This window comes from Engystomops pustulosus, chromosome 5, assembly GCF_040894005.1.
Source record: "Engystomops pustulosus chromosome 5, aEngPut4.maternal, whole genome shotgun sequence".
Lineage (NCBI taxonomy): Eukaryota > Metazoa > Chordata > Amphibia > Anura > Leptodactylidae > Engystomops > Engystomops pustulosus.
The window spans coordinates 126,468,817-126,496,074 of record NC_092415.1 but is presented as its reverse complement, the minus strand read 5'-3'; the positions used below and the strand labels follow the sequence as shown (position 1 = coordinate 126,496,074).

The 27,258-nt window shown below is 41.8% G+C and overlaps 1 protein-coding gene across 2 annotated transcripts in view; it reads left to right on the top strand.

Moving 5' to 3' along the window:
- The first annotated feature begins 5,888 nt into the window (after positions 1 to 5,888).
- GALNT1 (polypeptide N-acetylgalactosaminyltransferase 1) overlaps positions 5,889 to 27,258 on the top strand; it is a 418,536-nt gene continuing 397,166 nt past the window's right edge. For both annotated transcript variants that reach the window (XM_072152986.1, XM_072152985.1), the window contains exon 1: positions 5,889 to 6,081. The gene's annotated coding sequence lies outside the window, so the exon portion shown is untranslated. The remainder of the gene's footprint in view (positions 6,082 to 27,258) is intronic.

The following is a 27,258-nucleotide window of genomic DNA, read 5'->3' as shown; positions in this document are numbered from 1 at the left end:
CTGGTGCCGGTGCTTAGTTTCGTTAGTGTTAAAACCGCGGTACCGCGGTTTTAACACTTTTTAAACTTTATAGCAGAAGCCGCTTCGGCGCTGCGCGCGACCGTGCGCGCGCAGCGCCTGCGGCATTTCCTATGTAGGCGCGCGCACGATCGTGCGCACGCAGCGCCGAAGCAGTTTATGCTATAAAGTTTAAAAAGTGTTAAAACCGCGATACCGCGGTTTTAACACTAACGAAACTAAGCACCGGCACCAGCTCACCCTGAGCTGGTGCTCGGTGTTTACAGCTTAAACCTACCATTTGAAATGGTAGGTTTCCTTTAAATTCATGTGTATTTTTGAAAATTCACATATGATGGGCCGACTATAATGTATAATTTTCGCAGCAGTTTGTTGACAAAGAAATTTATATTAATCTTTTGGCATCAGACACTGTGGCCTTGCCAGTCTCATCATACAATTGTATGTTTTTTTTTGCGCACAAATGAAGCGCTACCTTATTTGATTCCTTTTTCATTTTTCTTTTAATTTAAATTGACAAAACTGGAAAATGTGATCCTCAAGGGTGCCTTCAAAGATATCTTTTCAAACAGTTGAAATATTTTTTACAAATGTAAGTGTTTTAATGTGAATACATTGTTGGAAATTTTTTCTGCCCCAAATTATGCATTAAAATTGCATACTTTTTATGGGCTTTAGCAATCTTTAAAATTTATATTTTGCTATTTTCTTTTAAATGGGAATGTGTTGGTTTCCATTTGAAGAATAAGGAAACTTTTTCTGTATTTCTGTCAAACAAAAATTCAAAAGTGAAAAAGTTGTTTAGCTGCTTATTGTACAACATTTCATGTTTTCAAATGTTTTCTTCTAATGTCATTTGTAAAAAAAATACAAAGTAAATCATTTTTGAGATTATTTTTTAGTTGCTATGTGAGTGTTGATATATGCAAACAAGTGCATAGCATTGTCTACTTTTTTCATATTTTAACAAAAATGTTCAAAGTGTAACATTTGAAAGGACGTTACACAGTTAACTGTTTATTCTCAAATAAATATTTTAAGTTTCATCTATTAACAACAGTAAAACAGTTACCTTTTTAAAATTTTTGTTATTTCCCTAAACTTTTTTTAAAAAAATTGATGGCTTGGATCACCCCTAGCAACGGCCAAATGTTGACATAACATTGGCCCACCACCGCACAACAGCAGCAGGGTCCGCGCATACGTCTGCAAAGATGTTTTGAAACAAGCATAGAAAGGAAAAAAAGAAGACCTTGCACATGTGCTGCTCACATATGCCGAGCAACTTGCTCACAAGAGCGTGATGTCATCAGGCCTTGCGCAGTAGTTTCACTGATGCTTTTAGATCAAGGTGAATTAGCAGTGGCGGGGTGCAAAAGTGAAAGCCTGCAAGACAGTTTGTACTATCCATTGAGGTTGGCAACATATGACAAGTAATATTATTTACACATGCTAGGGGGACAGTATGTTCAATAATTATTATATTATGGCCATATTTATACTAAAACTAGATTACCCCAATTGAAATGATATTTGTTGAAATTTTAACTGAAAAGTTTATAAATAAAGGAATGAGATGTGTGGAGACAGTTTAAAAAAACATATATACTGGAGTCGGAGGGCAAACAAAGTCTGGGACAATATATTGACTTGTGTCTTTGTTGCGGATCAATTTTGTTACATTGTTTACATTTTTCATGAAATGTGGAGGTCATACTGTAAAAATGGATTTTAGCACAAAACTAAAATAATTTAAATAATATATACATTTATTCTCTCAAACAAAAAAAACACTTGTTTTTCAAAAAAAAAGAATTTAATTACCGTATTTTCCGGACTATAAGGCGCACTTAAAAGCCTTGGATTTCCTTGGAAATCCAAAGTGCGCCTTATAGTCCGGTGCGCCCTACATGAGGGCAGCGGACCCTACTTACATAGGTCCCCGCTACCGGAGACAGCAGATCTCCAGCGGGAATTGCAGACCACGCGGCACGAACAACTTCTGCCGCGTGGTCTGCAGTTCCCGCTGGAGATCTGCTGTCTCCGGTAGCGGGGACCTATGTAAGTAGGGTCCGCTGCCATCCTCCACCTCCCCCTCACCTTCCCCGCGTCGCCGCGTCTCTTCTCGGCGTCGCGTCCCGTCGGGTCTCCGCTCCGCCCCCGGACCTCCGCCACGCCCCCGACCCTGCGCCTTATAGTCCGATGCGCCTTATATATGGAATTATTACATATATAAGGCGCATCGGACTGTTGCGCCTTATATTTTCCGGTGCGCCTAATGGCCCGGAAAATACGGTAGGTCTGTGAAATAAAAACATAAAAACTAAGTTGCAGCTCAACAAATTTTAAAAAAACAACAAAATCAAGAATCATTTTGCCATGGTACGTAGCCATCTTCTGAAACAAAAAAATTGGTAAAGCAATCCCTAACCCGCCACACAGACACCACAGAACAATTACATGTTGATCGTGTATTTACAGCAACACATTCTTGGTTGGGCACACTTTCTACAAAACTTGATATGGGTTTGTTGATGAAATTATGCATCACGCAACACGCTTTAACCACATCATCCACTGTATCCACCACTGATTGGTCAAAAGACCAAATGCACATTCAACCACACGCCTTGCGCGAGATAAGCGTGTATTAAAAATTCTTTTACTTGCAGTTAAACCACGGTTGCAAAAGGGACGCATCAAATGCGACCTAATCCCAAAAGCTTCATCAGCTATGAAAACAAAAGGTAAGTGAGGTGTATTTGGGGAAAGGGGCTGTAGATTTGGAATTTCTAAATGAGAATTCATAAATCTGTGACCCATGTGGCTGCTCTCAAGTATACGTGCATCATTTGTGCTCCCATAAGAGCCCATCTCAATACATACAAAATTTAAATTGCTATCTGCAATGGCCAGTAAAACTAAAGAAAATTTTTTATTAAAATTATAATATTGAGAGCCAGAATTTGGCGGCTGGATCACACGCACATGCTTTCCATCAATTGCACCAATACAATTTGGAAAGTTAGTTGATACATTAAAATCATGAGCAATTTTTAAAAAAGAATCCTGTGTTGGAATGGGCATTACAATTGGTTGCAAAATGACCCACAAAGCCACACTTGTCTCTTTAACAATTTAGCAAATTGTGCTTTGACCCACCAGAAAGAGGTAATGGAGAGATGTGTAGCTTTCGCCTGTTGCCAGAAATCTGATAAAATAAAAAAAAAAAAAGAATTACATTTCCAATATATAACATTTTGATAATAAATTTAATAAAAAAAAAATATTACCTTAAAGTTATAAGCAGGTGTTCCTCAGGTGCAATGGCTTGACGCATCACAGTATCTTGCCGTGTTAATTTGGCACGACATAGTTCGAGGAGGTAATCGGACTGCTCCACGTAAAGCCGAGTGTATGATACAAATTTTGCAGAGTAGCTGAATAAAAGGGAAAATAAGGACACATTGAGGAACAATAAAAGAATATAAAAATAAAGATGATAAAGAAAACTAATTACCAACACAGTGTGGAGAAAATTTTGCAAAAAATGCCATGAGTGTCATGAAGTTGCATTAGCGGATGAATCCAGTATCTTCTTTGTGCTTGCTGCTGATTAACCTGATCAATTAAAAAAATAAATAAATAAAAAAAAATAAATATATATATATATATATATATATATATATATATATACACAAAGAGACAAAATAATAAAAAAAAAATTAAAAAAACATTACCAGACGCAGACGCCTTCGCCGACTTTGCATCCCAAAATAAATAGCAACAAAAACACCAATAGCTTGTTGGGAGACCCGGGGCATATCCATTATTCATCCATTATTCCAGCAAGACTATAGAAAACACCACTATGTAATACACTGTACACACAGTAAGGGGCGCTGCAATGTCCAGCCAGAAAGCTGTTGCCTGCGTTTGTAATATATTATTGAAACGCACCTGTATCTAATGAGGGCATTAAAATGGCTGCGTTTCAAATGAACAAAACGCACCCTGCATTGAAAACGCATGCGTTTAGAAACGCATACATTCAAGCGCAGCGATTACAAACGCAGCCAAAACGCAACGTGGGACAGCGCCCTCAAAGGGGCCATCTGCTGTGGACATTTCATTAAAGCCACACTCCAAAACATACTGGTAGGTTTATTAGATTGTGAGCCCCTGTGGGGATAGGGACTGATTTGGCAAGCTATGTGCAGCACTGCGTAATCTGTGTACGCTATATAAATAAGGGAATTATTATTATTATTAAAGAGGGGTTCTGCTGTGGAAATTTCATTAAAGGGGGGCTTTTCTGTGCACATTTCTGTAAAGTAGGGCTCTGCTGTGGACATTTCTGTAAATGGGGACTCTGCTGTGAACAGCCACCCTCCAGTCAATAACTTTTCCAATTTTTTTGTGGTAAAATTTATAGTTCAGCTAGTGTTCAGTAGTGTTCAGCTGCAGAGCACACTGTTTGGGAGATCTGATCTGGAGGGTAGTCAGGGCGGAGGGTTTCATGCAGTTAGGGAATTAGTGATCGACTTTCCTAAATTGATGGGTTATACGAGCATGTGTAAAGTTTATCATTAAATTACTTTTATGAACAGTAAAGATATAGAGTAGTAATTAAAGGGGTATTCTCGTCTGGACATTCACATCCAGATTCAGTAATCAGCTATATACAAACATTTCTTCAATTAGATGTCATTAATTTTTTTTACCTGTGTGAAGATAATTTCTCATAAATGTAGTCTTATGGTCCCTTAGAATCAAGACTGTGTCCCTGGATGCAACCACCTCTGCTGCAGTGATTGCACAAAGAAACAAAAAGTTTTTGTATATGAAATGTCCAGGAGTTACTGCAGGTCACACAGCCGTCCTGTAATAATAATTGCTGAAGCCAGGTGGTCAGGCAGTACTCAATAACACATGTCTGGCCACCGCTGCCAAAATGTGAGGTGGTCGTATCCGAGGAAGCCATCCCGTTTCTAAGGGACAGAATGACTACATTTATGAGAAATTATCTTCACACAGGAAAATTTTTTATAATAACATCCAATTGAAGAAAAGTTTACATATGGAAAATGAATTACATTTCTATGCCCAGATGGGAATACCCCTTCAAGTCCTAACATCCGGGCACATGGTTGTTCGGCGCTGGAGGGACGGGGCGCTAGTTATGTGAAAGGCCCAACGGACCCTTAATCTGCCTCTGGTCCTAAGTCCTCTTTATTTCCCCTCTTTTATGCCGCAATCGGACAAACCATCAGCAGCTTTGGTTTCCAGTATCATCTTTATGCTGAAGATACACAGCTATATACTACTGCATGCAACGTACCCCTGCCTTACTTCAGAACACTGGTGATTGTCTCTCTGCTGTCTATAACGTCATGTTCTCTCTCTTCGGTCAGACCCCTTGTTCTCGCTATCTGCAGGGGTCTCAGCACTCAGATTCCCACTGCTCAGCAAATTAGGCCCCATCCCGTGCAAAGGGAAAAACCCCTTTAATAACAGTAAATGTGTAAAATACTTTAAGTTAATATTCTAATAATTCTTATATAATGGGCCACTAGTGAAAGTAGACATCCCATGTACAAAATGTATTTACAATTATATTCAAGTATTTTGCTATTTCAATGGCTTAATGCTGATAGAAAAATCTCTGCACAGAAAACACAAAATTGTCAGAGAACGACAATCCGACCACTAATCATCGAAGTCTTCGCGGCCTGCTTCTATAACGGTGACAGGACGATTTCCTCCTTTACTGTCGGTTCACGTGACGTCACATTAATATAGGCCTCTTGGAGGAGGGCTTTGCGAGCGTGCCATCCTGTGACGTCTTCCTAAAGCTGGCTAAGGTTGTGTGTCCTGTGGGGCGCACCGTAGAGAGTGTGACGGGAAGGAACCAGGGATTGCTTCCCTGACGGATTGGGTGAAGCGATTGAAGGGAAAGTGATTGTGGTTTACCCCGGTTTGCTGTGTATGGATTTTTGAAAGCTACGGAAAGTGTCTCTGGAGAGGGCGCGGAGCATGGCGCAGCAGCGGGAACAGTGATAGGTGAGCAGATACATGGTGGTGCTTGTGATGAGACTCCGTGTGTGTTACGGCTCTAGCTTGCAGCATCACTATTGTGTATGGAGCAGAAAACTCTCAGATCTTTTACGTTATCCGTACTGTTCCGGCTAAGTGTACGTAGGCGCCCAATTCCCTTCACTGAGTTGTTTGGAGCTATCCTTTTGTGGACCGCGAGTTTTGGGCACAACGGCTGACGTAGTTGATACAACAGAGCTTCCAGTCATTGTGGTGTCCTGGCATTGTCCCTGCTGTACATATATACTTAAGTTTGGAGTGAGTTGAATTAGCTGCAGGTGCTATACATTGTGAGGAACTTGTTCTTTTTGCAGTTTGTGGCTTCCGCGTTTCTTCTCAGCACTGGCTTAAGGTGCAGCCTGCACCAGGTAGCCAGCAACTGTAATATATATGTATATAAATAAGCCCTAGGTCAGTGGTGGCGAACCCACTGGTGCCAAGGATGGCACTCTGGGCACCCAGGCCATTACCCAGCCATTCGGGACTCAAGACTTCCTCCTGCAGTCACAGGCCTCCCAGGATGTGCTACGTTCCGCGCTATTTTAAATTGACTTTAAGTGCAAGGAGGTGTGGACAGAACCGGATTATCATTGGAGGACCTTCTCCGGGCCTTTGATGCTCTTAAGTGGACCTTAACCCCTAGGCGCACCACGACGTTATACTACGTCCCCGGGGCTAGATGCTTAGCGCACCGGGACGTAGTATAACGTCTAGCTTCTGGGACCGGCTCACGAACGGAGCCGGTACCAGAAGCAGCGGCTGTCAGCTGTCTATCACAGCTGACACCGCGCTGTAACACCCGCGATCGGAGCCGGCTCCGATCGCGGGTGTTAACCCCTTACACGCCGCGGTCAAGCATGACCGCGGCGTGTAAGGGTGTTCCTGCTGTGGATCGGATCCCCCGTGCCGCTTACCGGGGGATCCGATCCTCTTCCGGGCAGCTCCGAGGACTGGCATGTGCCCTGGAGCTGCCCGGTCTCCATGGCAGCCAGACCCCTTCCGGGTCTGGCTGTAAACTGTCTGAGCATGCGCAAGCTTGCTCAGACAGTTTACACTGCTCTACAATAAAATAGTATTGTAGAGCAGTGTATTGAACTTAAACCAGTGATCAGAGCATCACTGGTTTAAGTTCAAGTATGTATAAGTAAAAAAAAATGCAAAAACAGTTAACACTACACATTATAATAAATAAAAAATAAATACATAAAATATAAGCCCCTAAAATGTCACTTTCCCATAAAAAACTTAATAAAGTATAAAAAACATAAAAACACAAAAAAAACCTGCATATTTGGTATTGCCGCGTCCGTAACAATCTGCATAATAAAACAGAATTGTTACTGGACCCGCACGGTAAACGCCGGAGGAAAAAAACGCAAAAAACGTTCCGAAAAAAGATAATTTTTAATTAATACCCTATAGAAAATGCTCTAAAAAGTGATTTTAAAAATTTTATGCACTCTAAAATAAGCCCACTAAAAAGAACAACTGTTCTCGCAAAAAATAAGCCCCTAACCAGATTTGTCAGCCAAAAAATAAAAAAGTTATGCATATGAAAAGATGGTGATGCTAAAATGAATAAGATTTTCTCCAAATTAGTTTTTATTCAGTACAATTGAATAAAATACACAAAACCCCCACATATTTGGTATCCCTGCGTCCGTAACAATCTGTATAATAAAACAGAATTGTTATTAGATCCGCAAAGTGAACCCCGTAAAAAACAACCTAAAAAAACTCTCTCTGAAAAAGACGATTTTTTATTAATGCCCTTTACAAATGCTCTAAAAAAAGTGATTTTAAAAAGTTACGCAATCTAAAATAAGACCACTAAAAAGAGCTATCATTCTTGCAAAAAATAAGCCCTTAAACAGATTTGTGAGGTGAAAAATAAAAAAGTTATACATATGAAAGACGGTGATGCTAAAATTAACAACAATTTTGCCAAATTACTTTTTATTCAGTAAAAATGGTAAAAAATAAAAAATCTATATAAATGAAGTATTTTCATAATCGTGGCGACCCATAGAATAAAAATAATATACTATTTTTATGGTATGGTTAACGGCCAAATAAAAAACACATAAAAATTTTCCTAAAAATTGATGATTTTCATTTCCTCCACCAACAAAGAGTTAATTAAATCTCACCAATTAGCTGTAGATGCCCCAAAATTACATACCAGAAAAGTGCATCTCATGTGGCAAAAGAAATAAGCCCCTATAGGTCCACATTAAAAAAAAGAAAAAAATTATAGCCTGTACAATGTGACATAGCAAATCTGATTTGGATGGCGCCTCCTTCCCTTCTATGCCCGGCCGTGCGCCCATACAGAAGTTACCACCACATATAGAGTATCCGTGTACTCGGGAGAAATTGGGTATCAAACTTTGTGGAGCCTTTTTTAATTTAATCCATTTTAAATGTTTAATTTTCCACCCAAAATGGGTGTATTGTGAAAAAATATTACAATTTGCAGACTGCACCTCCATTTTGTTTTAACCCCTATAAAACACGTAAAGGGTTAACAAACTTCTTAAAAGTAGTTTTTCATACGTTGAGGGGTGTAGTTTCCACAATGGGGTAATTTATGAGTCTCGCTATTATTTAGGCCTCTCAGTGTCAATTAGAAGTTGAGCAGGTCCATCTAAGTACGGGTTTTGGCGATTTTACAAAAAATGTGAAAAATGGCACCCAAATTCTGAGCCTCATAACATTCTAGTAAAATATGTGGAATCTTAAAAAACCATGCCAACATAAAGCAGACATTTGGGAAATGTAAGTTATGAATTTATTTGGGTGCTATGACTGTCTGCATCAAAAGTAGAGAATTTAGAACGTTGAAAATAAAGAATTTTTCAAAATTTTTGCCAAATTTTGTTTTTTTTCATAACTAAACGCAAAAGATTTCATCCAAATTTTTAAACTAATTTGAAGTACAATGTGTCACGAGGAAACAATCTCAAAATCCCCTGGATATCTCATAGCGTTCCAAAACTATAACCACTTATAGTGACACAGGTCAGATTTGAAAAATGGGACCGCGTCCTTAAGGCCAAAATAGGCTGTGTCCCCTAGGGGTTAAAGGAAACCTACCACTTGAAGTGGCAGGTTTCAGAAGAAAACACCGAGCACCAGCTGAGCTGGTGCCGGTGCTTATTTTTGTTAGTGTTTTAAACCGTGGTATCGCGGTTTAAAACACTTTTTAAACTGTATAGCCGGCGCAGGGAGGTATGCGCTCGGCGCTTAACATGCGCGCGACCACATAGGAAGTGAAGGAGAGCCGAGCGCGTACCTCCCTGCGCCGGCTATACAGTTTAAACCGATACCGCGGTTTAAAACACTAACAAAAATAAGCACCGGGACCAGCTCAACCTGAGCTGGTGCTCGGTGTTTTCTTCTGAAACCTGCCACTTCAAGTGTTAGGTTTCCTTTAAAGGGAAGCTACAATGATAATCCGAATATCTCCTTCTTTCTACTGTATTGGTGTCCTCGGCACACCAACACGTTTAAAACCTGTGACAGAGCATGGAGCAATAAGCCATTTTAAATTGGCATTTTGTGAAAAATATGGTTGTAGTTTGGGCACTCGGCCTCTAAATGGTTCGCCAATTTCCAAACATCACTGTTTTAGGGATTTTCTCTACCAACATTACAGACCCTGTATACATGAAATAACTTGTCCAGTAGCATTTTAAATTGATATTTTGCCCCGGGATTTCTATTCAAAATAGGTAGGTGACGTCACCTAAGGGGTCTAATCTACGCGATGCAGAGGAGAGCGGTCCTGTGTATTCATGCAGCTGTAGTCTGTTCACTCCTTTGTTACCCCTGCTGTAGCTTCAGCGTTTTCTGACAGATCTCAAATACTGCGCATGCACATTTGACTTTTAGACAATTATACGGTGGAGTGATAGTCTTCCTCCCCACCGCACAATTTAGGACGGTTTAACAGCAACCTAATGATGTTGTTTCCTACCTAATTTTATTTCAATTAAGGGGCAAAAATTAAGATTTATGCAGTGGTGTGACAGTGACACAAGACGCATAGTAAGTTGGAAAGCGGTAAAAAAAAGGTGGTGTGCTGTAAACTAGATGGAATAACTTGTCTGTTTCCCACCAATCAAGTTAGGCACTATCCACAGGATGGTGGGTCGCGTGGCGCTGTCCGTCAGCTCCATAGAGATGAATCGAGCAAAAAAAGTCCCCGTCGGACCTCCCGTTTTTGTGATCTGTGGGGGGTCTCAAAAAACTTCCTCTTCTCAAGGCGTAGAGGCTTGGGTATGAAAAGATATTTGGAAAGATCGCTGTACTGTCCATTGAGATACTTGTACATTGTAATCCGGTCTCCCCTTAGTTCCCCTGTCTCATTAATAATATTGGTTGCTCTCTCCTGAACCTTTTCCAATTAAACCATGCTCTTTTTATAGCTAAAAACTGTGTCTCCCCCCCCCCCCCCCCCTCCACATGTGGCCATTAATTTTTTATTTTTTTTTTTGTTAGAGATGAGATACTTTGTCCAGCGTTACCATTTTGTGGTTACTATGCTCTATTGTTGCAAATTTATTAACTTTTTTTTTTTTTGGTGTTCACCGTATAGCCCTCTAAACATGTTAACTTTATTCTGTGGGTCAATAAAATTAGGGGATACGACACTTAGATATTTTTTCTCACATTTTACTAAATTTGCAAATTAAAACCCAATATGCCATTGTTTTTTGGCGGGATATGTAGTACTTTGCACCAGTATCATTTTGTACACAGCGGTCGCATTTACACCTCACCAGAAATAATTGCCATGCGTAAAAGTATGCTTGGCAACTATCTTCTGCAGTGCACATGCTGAGCGGTTCACCACAATCTCTGCAATCCTGCAAAAGCGGGAAATATCATAAGCAGGAAATGTGGTGTACACATAACCAATAACAAAGCTTCTTTCACGCTGCTGATGTTATCCCCTTCGGGACACGGCCTATTTTTGCCTGTAGGACGCGGCCACATTTTTCAAATGGTGTCACAATAAGCGGTTATAGCTTTGGAACGCTATAAGATATCTAGTGGGTTTTGAGATTGTAACACATCAGCGAGCGAGCGGGCGCTGTGCTGTGAGCGGGTGCTGTGCTGAGCGGGTGCTGCGCGCTGTGAGCTGGTGCTGTGCTCTCTAAGACAAGCTGGGCTGGGCTCCAATGCGGCCCAACACCCGGGAGAAACAGTGGTCAAACAAGAGTGACAATGCCCATACTGACACCTAAAAGTTGATAGGGGTGGGAGGTTCCCCACGCGTATCGTCGCTATCCGCGACTTCCTCAGGGGTCTGTAACCTCCTAGGAGTGAAAGCTCACCTTATATGCACTGTAGAGACATTCCAGGGAGTGTGTTCCGGTGTGTCAGTGACCGGAAGTAGTATGGCGGTAAACCGGAAGTGTCCGCACTAAGTGTCGCATCTTGCTAACTAGTGGCTCATGCGCATCCTCGGCCGAGGTGCTAAGTATAGCATAGCTAGGCTAACTGGTTGCTTGGTGATGCCGATTCTGCAAAAGGGCGTGACACATGTCGGAATGTCTGCCATCATACATATATATGGACATAAGGTATACAATACATCATTATAGCTTAATCATACACATTACCAAGGTGAGCTAATGACTTACATTCTACCATAGACATTCTATGTATGTAGTTGTAACCAACAAGATTCTGGTAATAATACACAAGTGTGTTATGCATCAAAATTCCATACAATAAAGAAGGTATTAACATGCGTACACATATATTACCCAGGAGAGAGAGAGAATTTTTTTTTTTCGTGGAACAAAAAAGACAAAGTCCAATACCTAAACGGAAAATGAATTTATGCACAGAAGAGACCAATTAGGCCTGCACAGGTACTGTTCAAAGGACGACAGATGATCAAGGATGTTCTTCCACATGGGGTATTCCACTGAGGGTTGAGAGAGGCTCCAGAGTGTGGTCAAGTCAGGTATAGTATAAACCCGTAGTATCGGAGAATATTGGCAGTAGGCTATTTAAAAATTAATTAAATGCTGTAAACAAAGTAAAAATTAATGCATGAACACATTTTGTGCTATTGTGCTGTTTGAATATGCCTGACACGCACAACCACGGCTATCCAAGGTGTGTATATATACGGTGAGTCATGCACATACCAACGTGCATAAAAGTGAAAAGTGCACAGTATAAGAGGAATTTTTTAAAAATAATCAAATAGAGATAAGATGCGTTTAGCCAAGTCGGTGTATAAAGATGATAAATAGTGAAACTGGGATAAGGGGTCATAAGGACCCAAGGACTAAAGGAGACCCTCTAGTGGTCAGTGCTGTGATAAACATAACAAAGAAAGAAGAACCCCACATGCAGAGTGAATGAAGTAGGTAGTGAACATGAAAGGCTGCCCAAGAACTGGGTAGTTCATATGCGGTGAAAAGGCAATAGTAAAGAAGGATGTGCCTTAGAGAAACCTAAAGCTAGAAAATAGTAAGTGTTATAAAAAATATATATTTACCTATTTAAAACAAGATGGCCTTGGGTCTTCAGAAGACCTGAGGCTCTCATGGAAACCAATCACCCGATGTCACGGGGAGTGACGATGCTCACAAGACCTTTTTGAAGCTGCTGGCGGAGTTGGACGGGTTAACGCCTGTGATCGGTGCTGGCACTGTTACCACTAAGTGCTTGCTGCAGCAAACACTTACTGGCTATGGAGAGTGCTCAACCTGTGAGCCCTCTCCATTCACCCGGAACCGACGAGTAACTTACTATTATGTCCTGCATCGTTAAGGGGTTAAAAAAATAAATACAGCTGTACTCTCATAACTGGTTGTTTTGATTGTGTTAAGTGTTTTGAGCAGGGTATTTGATTGATATATATATATATATTTTCCACTTCGTCCCCCATGACGGCCCACCTGGAGGATGCCCCTTGACCTCTGTAGGGACAGGAAGAAGAGAGGTTAAATTCCCCTCCCCGCATCCTCCCGCCAGTGTTCTTCCTGTCCCTACCGAGGCAGGTCATAGAGAGGTGTCCTCTCTCCTCCAGGTGGGGGGGGGGGGACGAAGAATCACTCACGGGTATGCCGTCCACGGCGAAATCCCGGCGGCCCCGGCTCTCGGTCGATCCTGGTCCTCCTTGTAGCCGTCCAGGGGTCCGTTGACTGGCCGCCGCGCCGCAATTCTGATTACACGCGCGCGCGGCTGAAGAAAACTACATTTCCCAGCAGCCCGTAGTCTGATGACGACTTCCGGCCGCGACCGGAAGTGATCGGGGAAACCGCGCAGCATCACTGGGAGCCGTGGGACGCGGACCGGTAGCCGCTTCTAAGGGGGATGGGCTCCCCATTAAGGTATTTAAAGCAGGTAGATCACTATGATCTGAGGTCTAGTTGTTCAAGTGACTACGGCTCCAGTATCTGCATCTAAATCTTCCGCTGTCTACTATGACTGACGAAGTTAACCCAATCTTCCTGCACCCTCCAGTATCCGTAAGTGGGCTAATTGCAGGGGATATTGCCACTATGTATGCAATGTTGTGGGTTATTAGTCTCCTATATTTGCCTTTTAGGAAAAAGACCTGGGGTCTAAGGGGAAAGGCAAGGAGGAGAAGGGGGATAAGGCTAGCAGGCCTGAAAGACCCGAGAAATCGGATAAAACCAGGACCAGAAAATGTAACATGTGTAACCATTCTATGCCAGATTCATATAAGAAACCAATCTGTAAAGTATGTATTGATAACTTCATGCGAGAGGAGAAATCATCCTTCCTAGACGAGCTCAAAGGGTTCATAGAAGAGAAGGTGGTCTCATCTATTGCCGCTGCTACATCTAGGGCTCCCCCGTGTAAAAAGCCCAGATTGGAACTGGGGTCGTCACCATCCGAGGCAGGAAGTGATTCAGAGACTCCTTCTTGTTCTGTAATAGAGACGGAAGACTCCTTAAATCCCCAGGATTTTGTAAAATCTACTGAATCCAGACATCTTTTCCCAATAGATGAATTGGATGATTTATTGAAGGCCATCAGACAGACATTAGAAATTGAGGATGTGGTCGTACCCCAATCTAAAGAAGATGAGCTGTTTGGTGGGTTAAAAGCAAAGCGCCAGAGGGTGTTTCCCTTAAATGACACCCTCAAAGAGTTAGTGTACGAAGAGTGGAAGGAACCAGAGAAGAGGATCCTTATATCAAAAAACTTTAGGAAGAGATTGGTCTTTGAGCCTGAAGACTCTAAACTATGGGATTCCTGTCCCAAAGTGGATGTGCAGGTTACTAAAATAGTAAGGAAGACAGACCTGCCGTTTGAGGACGCAGCGCAGCTTAGAGACCCCATGGACAGGAAATCTGACTCTCTGCTGAAAAAAGCTTGGGAAACATCCATGTGGGGTCTGAAATCAAATTTAACGGCCACCTCAGTCGCGAGGAATCTCCTGTATTGGCTAAATGAGCTCGAATCTCATATTAAAGAAGGAACTCCCAGAACTACAATTTTGGAGAATTTCCCTCTATTAAAATCAGCAACGTCCTTCTTGGCAGACGCGGCAGCTGAAGGTGTACGGTTCTCTTCAAAAGAAGGAGCCCTGACAAATGCTTCAAGAAGGGCGCTGTGGCTGAAGCAGTGGAGTGGGGATATCCGCTCAAAAACAAAGCTATGTGGTCTTCCCTTTTCAGGCGAATTTGTCTTTGGCCCTGAACTTGACACCATCTTGGAAAGGGCATCAGATAAGAGAAAGGGTTTCCCGGAGAATAAGCCAATACCCAGGAAGCAGCCCTTTCGGGACTTTAAAAGCCAAAGAGAAGAATACAAAGATAAGGGGAAAAGGGGTCGCTGGAGCTACCCGAAAGGAGGAAAAGGTAAAGGGTTTCTCTTTTCAACATCATCCGATCCCAACAGAAACAAAAAACAGTGACGCCATAGTAGGAGGAAGATTATTGAAGTTCAGAGAGGAATGGTTAAAAATCACCTCAAATCCTTGGGTTCTAGACATCCTTCTTCAAGGATACAAGATAGACTTCAAGAAGCTTCCTCCTACCAGTTACCTACCACCCTCTCCCCATACATCAGAAATGTCCCACTATCTAATCTGGCAAGAAATATCATCTTTATTGTCTTCTGGAGTTATTACCCAGGTTCCTCAGGAACAAGAAAAGCAAGGATTTTATTCTTCTCTTTTTCTTGTAAAGAAGCCGAACGGATCGAACAGGCTGATAATCAACCTGAAACGACTCAACGACTTCATCGTCTACAACAAGTTCAGGATGGAGTCGGTAAGGTCTGCCACCCACATTATCCACAAAAATGCTGTAATGTGCACTATAGACCTAAAGGACGCATATTATCACGTCCCCATTCACCCGTCTTCACAAAAGTTCCTAAGGTTCTCTGTTTTTTCTCCGGGGGGTTCCACGTTACATTTTCAATTTCGTGCACTCCCCTTTGGCATATCTTCAGCCCCCAGAACCTTCACCAAGGTGATGATAGAGGTGGTGGCGTTCCTAAGACAGCAGGACATACTGATTATTCCATATCTAGACGACCTGCTGGTTATTGGACAAAACAAACAGAACCTAATTTCCTCAAGAAACATCACAATAGGAACTTTAGAAAGACTGCGCTGGATCATAAATTACCCAAAATCAGATCTATCACCAGCCACAGTAAAGAAATTCCTGGGAGTAAATCTAAACTCATGCTTACAAATGTCATTCCTTCCACAGGAAAAGAGGGCTCATATCAAGGAGGAGTTAAGAAGGTTCCGGAGAAGGTCTCTTATGCTATGAAGGTCCTAGGACCTAGGACTATTAACAGCATGCATCTCCTCAGTGGCCTGGTGCCAAGCCCATACTCGAGTTCTCCAGAAATGGGTTCTAAGGTCCTGGAACAGGAGTTCGAAGGGACTGGACAAAAAGGTATCAATCCCCGCGTCAGTCAAGGAAGATCTCAAGTGGTGGCTGATGGACACAAATCTAGACAGGGGAATCTTCTGGAGGAACAGTCCGTATATCACCATACAGACAGACGCCAGCAAGAGCGGTTGGGGAGCAGTGCTTCCTCAAAAGTTGACGCAGGGCTCCTGGACAGAGGAGATCTCCAGAAGGTCGTCCAACTATCGAGAACTAAGGGCGGTTTGGGAAGTGCTCAGCTCAAACACTGCTCAATTGGCAGGACATCACGTGTTGATACTGTCCGACAACACCACGACAGTATCATACCTGAAGAGGCAAGGGGGGGACCAGATCCCCATTACTGATGTCCTTAACAAGGCAAATATTTTTGTGGGCAGAGGACCATGTCCTATCAATCTCGGCTACCCATCTAAAGGGAACAGAGAACACCAGGGCGGATTTCCTCAGCCGAAGGAAAATACTTCCCAACGAGTGGTGCATAAAAGAGGAGATATTCCAGTATCTATCCTCTCTTTGGGGAGAACCTCAAATAGACTTGTTTGCGACAAAAAGAAACTCCAAGTGTCGACACTTTTTTTCCTTAGAAAAAGGGGAGACAAGAGATCGTCTGGATGCATTCTCCCACTCTTGGAACACCACTCCCGCCTACGCCTTCCCCCCTATTCCCCTGATCGCCAGAGTATTGGAGAAAATTTATCTAGAGAAGACACAGACCATATTTGTGTGCCCAAATTGGCCCAAAAAGAGCTGGTACCCGATTCTGAAGCGGATGTCCACTCAGGACCCAGTCATACTACCAGTGTCAGAAGATCTCCTGGTACAGGGTCCAATATCCCATCCAGATCCAGGAAGACTTCAGTTATCAGCATGGATCCTGAATCGGACTATATGAAGTCCCAAGGACTATCCTCTGCTGTTATAAACACCCTGAAGGCAAGTAGAAAACCTGTCACTTTTGCCATTTATCACAAGATTTGGAAAAAGTTTTGTTCTTTCTGTGCAGATAATCCACCATGTCAATCTAACCCCAATATCTTGCAGGTTCTTAACTTCCTTCAAAAGGGTTTGGAGTTGGGACTTTCCACAAGTACTCTAAAGGTCCAGGTATCAGCCCTAAGTGCGTTCTTCGATCAACCCCTCATCGAGCACAGGTGGGTGAAAAGATTCATTCTAGCAGCCTCTAGATTAAAACCCCAGGTCCTTAAAAGGACTTCTTCATGGGATCTTTCTCTGGTCTTAAATGCTTTAATTAAAGAGCCTTTTGAACCAATTTCTTCTGCTAGTGTAAAAAACCTGACACTGAAAACAGTTTTTCTGGTAGCAATCACCTCAGCAAGGAGACTAGGTGAACTCCAGGCAATTTCTATCAAGGAACCCTATATGAGGGTTCTTGATGATAGAATTATTCTCACACTGGACCCAAATTTCATCCCAAAGGTGGTATCGGAGTTCCATAGAGGTCAAGAGATCATATTACCTTCCTTCTGCAAGGATCCGTCCTCAGAAAGAGAACGCGAATGGCACACTCTAGATGTAAGACGTTCTGTCGTTAGATACCTGGAAATAACTGAATCCTGGCGAGTTGATTCTAACCTATTTCTCCAATTCCAGGGGAAAAATAAGGGGAGGAAGGCGTCCAAGGCAACCATCGCTAGATGGCTAAGGATGGCAATATCTTCTTGTTACGACATCCAAGAGATTCCAGTACCATCAGGAATAAGGGCACATTCCACAAGAGCCGTATCCACCTCCTGGGCAGAGAAAAGAGGGGCCTCCTTAGAACAGATCTGCAAAGCAGCAACTTGGACTTCCTCTTCTACCTTCTCTAAACACTATAGACTTGACTTGCCCTCCTCGAAGGATCTGTCCTTCGGGAGAAAAGTGCTTCAAGCAGTGATCCCTCCCTAAAAGACTACTCATATTGTAAGTCTCCAGGTGGGCCGTCATGGGGGACGAAGTGGAAAGAATGAATTAGTTACTCACCGGTAATTCCATTTCCATTAGTCCACCATGACGGCCTATAGTTTCCCTCCCTTGCTTGTTATAGGTTATGTGGTATTCACAATGATGAAACTGTATGTGATGAAAACATATAAATAAATCATTGTTGCATCTTCCTCAGTGTGGTTATTTTGAAGTCACTGGCGGGAGGATGCGGGGAGGGGAATTTAACCTCTCTTCTTCCTGTCCCTACAGAGGTCAAGGGGCATCCTCCAGGTGGGCCGTCATGGTGGACTAATGGAAATGGAATTACCGGTGAGTAACTAATTCATTCTTTTTTTCTTTTACTACAGTTCTAATGGTGTATATGCTGCGCTCTGTGCACTTGAATGCTGAAGGGGTGCATCCAGAGGTTGCACATCTTGTTTTCCAGGAGAGTAAAAATAACCTCTTACCATTTTTGAGTATTTTTGGCTGAAGAGAAGTATATTTTCAGTAATATTCCTTAGGAGTTTAACTTAGAAGGGTATTCTCGTCTTGGCATTCTCATTCAGTTTCATTTATCTGCCATACATACATTTCTTCAAATAGATGTTGTTAAATTTTTTTACCTGTATGAAAGTAATTTCTTAGAAATGTAGTCATATTTTCCCTTAGAAACAAGACTGTGTCCTTGGATACGGCCACCTCTGCTGGAGTGATTGAACAAAGAAACTAAAGGTTTTTGTATATGAAATGTCCAGGAGTTACTGCAGGTCCCACAGCCACCTTGTGGTAATGAACGCTGAATCCAGGTGGTCAGGCAGGGCTCGATAGTGCATGTCCGCCACTGCTGCCAAAATGCAAGTTGGTCCTATCTCGTTTCTAATGATCAACATGGCTACATTTAATTATCTTCACACAGGAAAATTTTGTTATGCAATGTCTCCCAAGTATAGAGACCCCCCCCCCGCCCAGAGGTCGCATTAACGCCTCACCACGCGTCATAAACGTGTGATGAGGCGCCATTACCCCCCAAAATAATTGCCTTGCGTAAAGTTACGCTTGGCAATTATTCCCTGTAGCGCGCAGGCTGAGCGGCCCGGCGCGCGCTGCAAATGAGGTAAATGTCAGTAGCGCGATCACAGCGCAGCCCGAACCGCTCAGCGGGACACGTGACACAGTGATCAGTGTCAGCAGCGCTCTAGAGCAAGAGCGCAGACCCCGGGAGACCTGTGGACAGCGGGGCTGCTGCTCCCTGTCCTGCTCCATCTTTACCTGCCCGCAGCTGTCTGCGGTTATGTGATCCTGACGGGACTTAAAAGCAAGGCCGGGTGAGTGTGTGCAGTGTGCTGCGTGGGTGCAGTGTGCGTGCCGTATTACCGAAATTTTCATACTCCTCAGGTAAAAATACTCCTCAAAAATGGTGAGAGGAGTATTTTTACCCTGCCCCCCCCCCCTACTCACACATGTGGCCGTTACGTTTTATGGGAGCACAGCAAGGCGGAGGAGGGAAGGGGCGCCCTGCAGATGCCACATGTGACGGTATATTTTTTTTTTTTTTTTGCGGGTTGAAATGTTTTTTCCAGTGTTAGCATTTTGGGGTTCGTATCCCCTATTGTTGAAAATATAGGAATTTTTTACTTCGAGGGCAGGAATAGAAAAGCATCAATTGTGCACTGGATTTTTTTTTTTTTGTGTTCACCATATAGCCTTATAATCATGTTATCTTTATACTGTGGATCGATACGATTACGGGGATACCGTACTTGAATATTTTTTTCTTCCATTTTACTAAATTTGCCAAATAAAACACTAATGTAGGGAATAATCCATATGTGCATCGCCGTCTTCCCAGTAGCACAACATTTTTTACTTTTTTGGCTATGGATTAATGGCTTGTTTTTTTTTGCGGGACATGTTGTACTTTGCAGCAGTATCATTCTGGAGTACATGTTGTTTTTTTTGTTTTTTTTTTCACGTTTTATTGCATTTTTTGTGGGATTCAATAGATAAAAATCATAATTTTTGGCATGTTTTTTAACTTTTTTTTTTTTTTTCTTTGTGGTGTTCGTTGTGTTGGTTGAATAATTATTTACTTTTATTCTACGGGTTGTTTCGGACACGGCGATACTAGACATGTGGGGTTTGTCTTATGATTTAGACTGTTTTTTTGCGTTATGTCTCCTTTTATATGTTGTGTGGATTATGGGCATTTTTTTTATTGATTTTATTACTTTATTTATTTTTTTTACTAGTTCCACCATGGGACATGTACAAGCAATCCTCTGATTGCTTGTTTATGATAATACTCTGCTGATGTATCTACTGATATATTGCAGGGTATTAGCAGTGTCAGCCTATGCACATGCATAGTCTGACACTGTGCCTTTTAAGATGACGTCAGAGATGCCATCTCTCAGGCAGTGCCTACAGGCCTTACAAAACACTGGTCAATCCTCAAGAAGGATATCCATCTAAAAGAATACCTTCCAAACCGTCCCAAAATCACTTATAGGAGAGGAGCCACAATTAAAAACATTCTGCCACCCAGCACTCTCAGGCAGCATAAGAAGAATAAAACCAACAGCCCCAGCGGTGTCACTAAATGAAATAAACAAAGATGCCTCTTCTGCAACACCATAAAAACAGGAAAAACGTTCAAGTCCAACAATACAGGAGAAACATTTCAAATTAAAAATAAAATGTCCTGTAAAACTAATGACGTTATTTATCTAATTGAATGTCAAATATGTCATCTACAATATGTAGGACGAACAGTTCAAGCCCTCCAGTGTCGACTAAATAAACATAGAGAAAACATCAAGAAACAATTCCTGTTACATGGGGTCTCCAAGCATTGTACACTTTGCCATCCTAATAATAAATGCCCCATTTCAATTACACCAATTGACCATATACCTAATACAGTCTCAAATAGATTTCCAACCTTGTGCCGACGTGAAGTGTATTGGATCTATAAGCTAGATACTCTGGCACCACAGGGTCTAAACGAGATCCAAGAAACTATCTTGTAAAATCAAATAAAAAAAAATGTTTTCTCCTCTTTCTTCCTCAAAAAGACTCATTTTCCATTTCCATATATTATATACTTCAACACCTTAAACCATCAGGGATTACTTACCAGAAAATACAGCTTGTTCTTCCATCCTCGATAAGTTTCCCAAATGTACCTGAAATAAATTTTGTCCCCTCTCGGCTTCCGTTTTCTAAGATCGTGCATAGCACTATATTATTCCCAGGTCAATTACACTTTTTCACCACTAGATGTCCTCGTAATACACAATAGACTCCAAGCTGATACCTCAGAGACACCATAGTTGTAGTTCTATGAACAGCGCCATTAGTGTAGTTTCTATCAGCTTCGGTAAAAAAATAACGTAAGAACATCTCCCTCATCAAGATTTTACATTGTTTTTTATTGTATTATTATTATTTCATGAATATGTTTTGTAAATGCCTAAATTACTTATCTATTGGATTTGTCATAATATATCAATTCTTCTTGCCTTATAATGTTTTATGTTTTACAAAAAACGGGAAACCCCCGGTTACTTCCGGTAACGGGCTTTTAGATCTCTATATATTCTAAGACTGTATATACAATCACATGAATCTGAAGAAGCGCTCAGCACGAGCGCGAAACGCGTCATCCCTTTTATAGTTTTAACTCTTTTATATTTTATTGCCATAATTGGCTTAAATAAAAGAAACTTTTTATTCTAAAAAAAAAACGTCCTTTGAGCAAGACAGCGCCGATCCTTTAACAGACGTTCCAAATAGGAGAGCAACGAACCCTTCCTGGATGCTATTCGTTTATTCTACAGGCAGCTTTGGGGTCGTGATCGGGCTCCAGGGCTGCCATAGCAACGATCGGCGAAGATCTGATCGTGGGGAAAGACCCCCCCCGAAAGGCATGTTAAATGCCATGGTCGTGCTAAACGCGTCATTTATCGGGTTAAACGCCTGCGATCGGAGCCCACTCTGACTGCAGGTGTTACACTGGGATGTCGGCTGTTAGCTACAGCCGGCACCCTGTGTATCCCTATGCCGATTCGGCTCTGATCCAGAGCTGAGCTGCCATCAGCACTGTGGCGGATATATCCACCGCTGAGCACTAAGTCACTGCGCTCATTGCTGGCTATATCCGCCACAGAGCGGGAAGGGGTTGAATTAAATGTGAATGCCCAGATGGGAATGCCCCTTTAACAACCAAGCCATTTTACACCTTCCTGACGCAGGCCATTTTTTTTTTTTTTTTTTTTTTTTTTAAACCTGATCTGCCACTTTAAGTGGTTATAACTTTGGAATGCTTTGACGTATAGAGGTGATTTGGTCAATTGTAAAATTTTGGTAAACATATGTCATAATGACATATGACATGAAAAAGATAAAAATCAACACACTATTCCCACACATAGTATCACCGCGTTCGTAATAACCACTAGAATAAAAATGGCTATTGAACCCACACAATGAACGCCATCGTGTGAACTTAATGAATTTTACCCATTTCATCTTAATATAAAATATTTAAGTATGGTATCCACATCATCGTACTGATCCATAATATAAAAAATAAGATATTATGGCTATAATAAATATTAGGCTATATGGTGAACACCAAATATCAATTACGTAACAAATGGTTTTCTACTCCTCCACCCCCTATAATAGTTGATGTTTTCAACAATAGGGCATACCAACCCCATAATGGTATCACTCGAAAAAACATCTCATATCGCAACAAGGAAACTAAAATCCACTGAGTTCTGTAGGACAAAACTGGCAGCTGAAAGACGCTCCTTTCCTTCTGTGCTTCATTGTGTGCCCGTAAAACAAGTAGCTTTCATATGTGGAGTGTTAAGAGTAGTCGGGAGAAATTGCATAACAAATTCTAAGATGGTTTTTTTTTTCCTTTTTATCTTTTGAAAATTGTGTACATTTTTGCGCTAAATGTATTGCGGATAATACTTTTTTCCCTTCTTAAAAATATAGTATCTGAATATTTCGGGTGCGTTCGCATGGAGGGTTTACCTTGCATTTAGAAATGCAATGCGCAAATGTCTGGGGGCAAGGCTCAGCCCATTCACATATGCATTTTCTTTGAAACGCATGCGATCAGTTATGGGCAACAGTCATTTGCCAGGAAAAGTTTTGGGGCTTTATGAGTGTAGTATAGGTGTTATCTTGGCAATGCTAATATGAAGTAGTATACTAAATAGTATAATTTTGGGGTCATTTAGATGGGCGTTTTTGATGTCCGTAAGCTATCCTTTTTTTTTTTTTTTTTTTTTTTTTTTTCCTTCATTATTTTGCATATCCATAGAAGTCAAAGAATCCGCAAAAGAAAATGGCATATTCATGATATCCGTGTGCAGAGCTAGGCAACTAACTGGGCAGGGCTAGAAGTAGATTAGAAACCCATCAGATTTTTTTTGCATATGTGAAAAAAACGGATGACGTATGGACACAATATGGACTGATCAGACATCACGTCTGCATTTTTTGCAGATGAGCAGCTGACACGCCATCTGAATGAGCCCTTATTTTTTGTACTAAACATTTTTATTCATTTAAATTAACAGTATTATAGTCTTCCTTCCACAGAATATTTTATTGTAATCTCCTTAATCATCTCAATAATAATAATCATTTCTGAGAAGTTCCCTCTCTTTATACCATTGCTTTCAACCTTTGTCACTGTGAAGTTCTTACTAGCACGAAATCCTCCCATTGACAGCCATTAAGCCCATAGTCTAGTGCAGTGGTGGCGAACCTATGGCACGGATGCCAGAGGCGGCACTCGGAGCCCTTTCTGTGGGCACCCAGGCCATCGCCCCAGCACACCAGACAGAACTCAAAGAATTTTCCTGCAGTTGCAAGCCACTTAATAGATGCTGTTTTCAGACATATTTTGATACTTGCTTCTCTACTTTGAACTGTAGGAATAGGGAGAATGAGTAGACAGAGCCGAATTATCTTTGTTGGATTCTCTGTGTACAAAGTGATGCAAATTTTCCATCTTTCTACTGTGTTGCTGTCCTCAGGAGGCCAATCTGATTGAAAGTTGAAGAACAGGGAGCAATAACTTATTGGTTTGGGTTGCAGTTTGGGCACTCGGCCGCTAAAAGGTTCACCATCACTGGTCTAGTGGATAGAGGCTCTGTCCTGTATCTCTTTAGCCGGTAGAGTGTGGAACTTGTGCGTTTATATCCCGGGCTGGGCAAAAAATTATTTATTTGAATTGGAGACCTTGTGTCTGGGGAAGCGGTTGGCGATGTTGAAACCATATATGGACAGATGGTGACATCACCCTGATGATGTGGTCCACACACTTCTGCACAAAAGATTCCCTGCCCGATGTATGCATTGCAGACAGATACAAGGAAGAAGTCATTTCGCAAGTAACAGAAACCTGGTATTGAACCGTTCTGACTTTGAAAGTATCGTATAAGTAACGAGATTCCGATGCATCTTGCAACCCTAGTCAGGATATTTGTGCATGTCTTTTTAATTGGGATCAGAAGGTAAGAGTTCTCCTTATGGAGACTTTGCAAATTAAGGCCCCCTTGTAGGCCTGTGGAGACTTAAATCTAGGGAATTCTGGGAAGTGTGCAAAAATGTTTTCCAAGTTGTTAAATGGAAAACACCTCCTTTTGTTGCTTTGAAAGGCAGCCCCTTAAAGGAAACCTACCACTTGTAGTGGCAGGTTTCCGATGGAAATACCAGGCACCAGCTCAGGGTGAGCTGGTGCCGGAGCTTATTTTAGTTAGTGTTTTAAACCGCGGTATCACGGTTTAAAACACTTTTTAAACGTTATAGCCGACGCAGGCAGGTACGCGCTCTGCGCTTACCGTGGGCGCGGCTACATAGGAAGTGAATGAGAGCCGCGCGCATGGTAAGCGCCGAGCTCGTACATCCATGCGCCGGCTATAAAGTTTAAAAAGTGTTTTAAACCGCGATACCGCGGATTAAAACACTAACTAAAATAAGCTCCGGCACCAGCTCACCCTGAGCTGGTGCCCGGTATTGCCATCGGAAACCTGCCACTACAAGTGGTAGGTTTCCTTTAACCCCTTAAGGACGGAGGGTTTTTCGGCTCATTTCTCGCTCTCCAACTTCAAAAATCCATAACTTTTTCATTTTTCCGTGTACAGACTTGTGTGAGGGCTTATTTTGTGCGTAACAAATTTTACTTTCCCGTAATGTTATTTATTTTAACATGCCGTGTACTGCGAAGCTGAAAAAAAAATCCAAATGTGGAAAAATTGAAAAAAAAAACGCACGTGCGTCACGTTCTTGTGGGCTCAGTTTTTACGACTTTCACTCTTCGCTCCAAATAACACGCCTACTTTATTCTTTGGTTCGGTGCGATCGCGGTGATACCAAATTTATATAGGTTTTATTGTGTTTTAATACATTTTCAAAAATTAAACGAATGTGTACAAAAAAGAAAAAAAATTTTTTGCCATCTTCTGACGCTAATAACTTTTTCATACTTTGGCGCACGGAAATGTGTGAGGGGTCATTTTTTGCGAAATGAAGCGATGTTTTCATTGCTACCATTTTGAGGTCTGTGCGACATTTTGATCATTTTTTATTTTATTTTTGATGTTATGTAAAAAGGTGTAAAAGTCGCATTTCGGACATTTGGGCGCCATTTCCCGCCTCGGAGGTCACCGCCGGCCGTAACCGGTTTTATATATTTTGGTCAGATCGCTGCTACCATATACTGCAATACTTCTGTATTGCAATATATGGCATTTTTGCAGCACATTCATTACAATGAGCCACTGGCTCATTGTAACGAATCTGCAGCTGCAAGATAGCCTCGTGTCAAAAGAAGACACGAGGCTACCATGCCAACCGATCGCCGCCCCCCGATGACGTTCGGGGGCGTGGCGATCGAAAAAAAGATGGCGGCGCCCACGCGCCGCCGCCTCTTTAATGCCGCCGGCGACTTTGCCGGCGGCAATGGGGGGGTTATTAGCGGTGGGGGTTTTATGCATTATGCAAAAACCCCCACCTCTGTATGAAGAGGACTCAGCCCGTGAGCCCTCTTCATACATCCCTTATACCTCTGCGCCGTAGAGCTACGGCGCAGAGCGTTAAGGGGTTAATACCACCTATGACCTAATGACCTATGTCTAAAAACATGTGGGATTAAGCCAAACAAGTACATCTATTCCAGAAGGAACAGATTCCCAACTGTAGACGGCACAGTTTCGACCTGGTTGGGTCTCCTCAGTACAACTTTTAATTGGTTATTCTGGGTTTTGGACTTCTCTTCTACTATCCCTTTTCTCTGGACTGGAGTTTTATGACTTTTAGACCATAAATTGCGCTATTTTAAAGATGTATTATGCACTTGTAATTTTGCTAGGCAAGCGGAAAAGTCACAGATTTTGGCAAATGCACCAAAAAAGTTACATATATAAGAAAAAAAAAGAGGCCTAAGATAAATGACTCCCCCATTTACTTGTACTGCATTGAGAATGTGCACAAGATATATTGAATGCACTGTGAACATGCCAAATGCTGCACTGCAGAATATAGAGCAGTCTTTGTATTCAGGTAACCCTAATCTTATCTGTTTTACCCATAACATAACAGTTCGATGTGGTAGGTTTACAGCCATTCGTATGTGCATATGTATGCAATAGGCTTAGTTATGATGATCTGATAATGTAGTAAACTTGATTTTGTCCTATATCTATTCAATAGCTTAATTTTTTTTTTCTGCAGTAATCTTTGTTTGTGGCCTATACAGTAGCTTGGTTCTGGGGCTGTATCTGTGGTAAGATCGTTTTTGGTACTGTCCCCATGTTTTACGTTTGGTTGTGTTTGTAACAAGGTTTTTTTTTTTTCCCATCTTACTGGTATTATGCACTGTATGTCATATTGGGAAGACACAATCTTTTTACAGCCTGTGATGATCAGAAATATTTGTTTGTAGAATCGGAGGCCTCGATATTCCTAGTAGCACCCCTGGTGTATACAGAGAAGATGACTAATGCAGTAACAGGCTAAACTAGAGGATAGCAAAATAACTTCAAAAATGTAGGTTTTGAATTTAATACTAATAATAATAATGGTAATACTAGAGTTGTCCATAAATAAATAGTCATTCTAGTACGTTAGCATTGTGGGTTGTCTGAGACTTTCCAAAAAAAAACAAACAAAGGTGGCCAGGAGGGAGCTGCTTAACCCATTTACGCTCAGCGTCCGATATATCTGACTCTGAGCCGATGCCGGTTCAGCTCAAGATCTGAGCCGATGCCGGTTC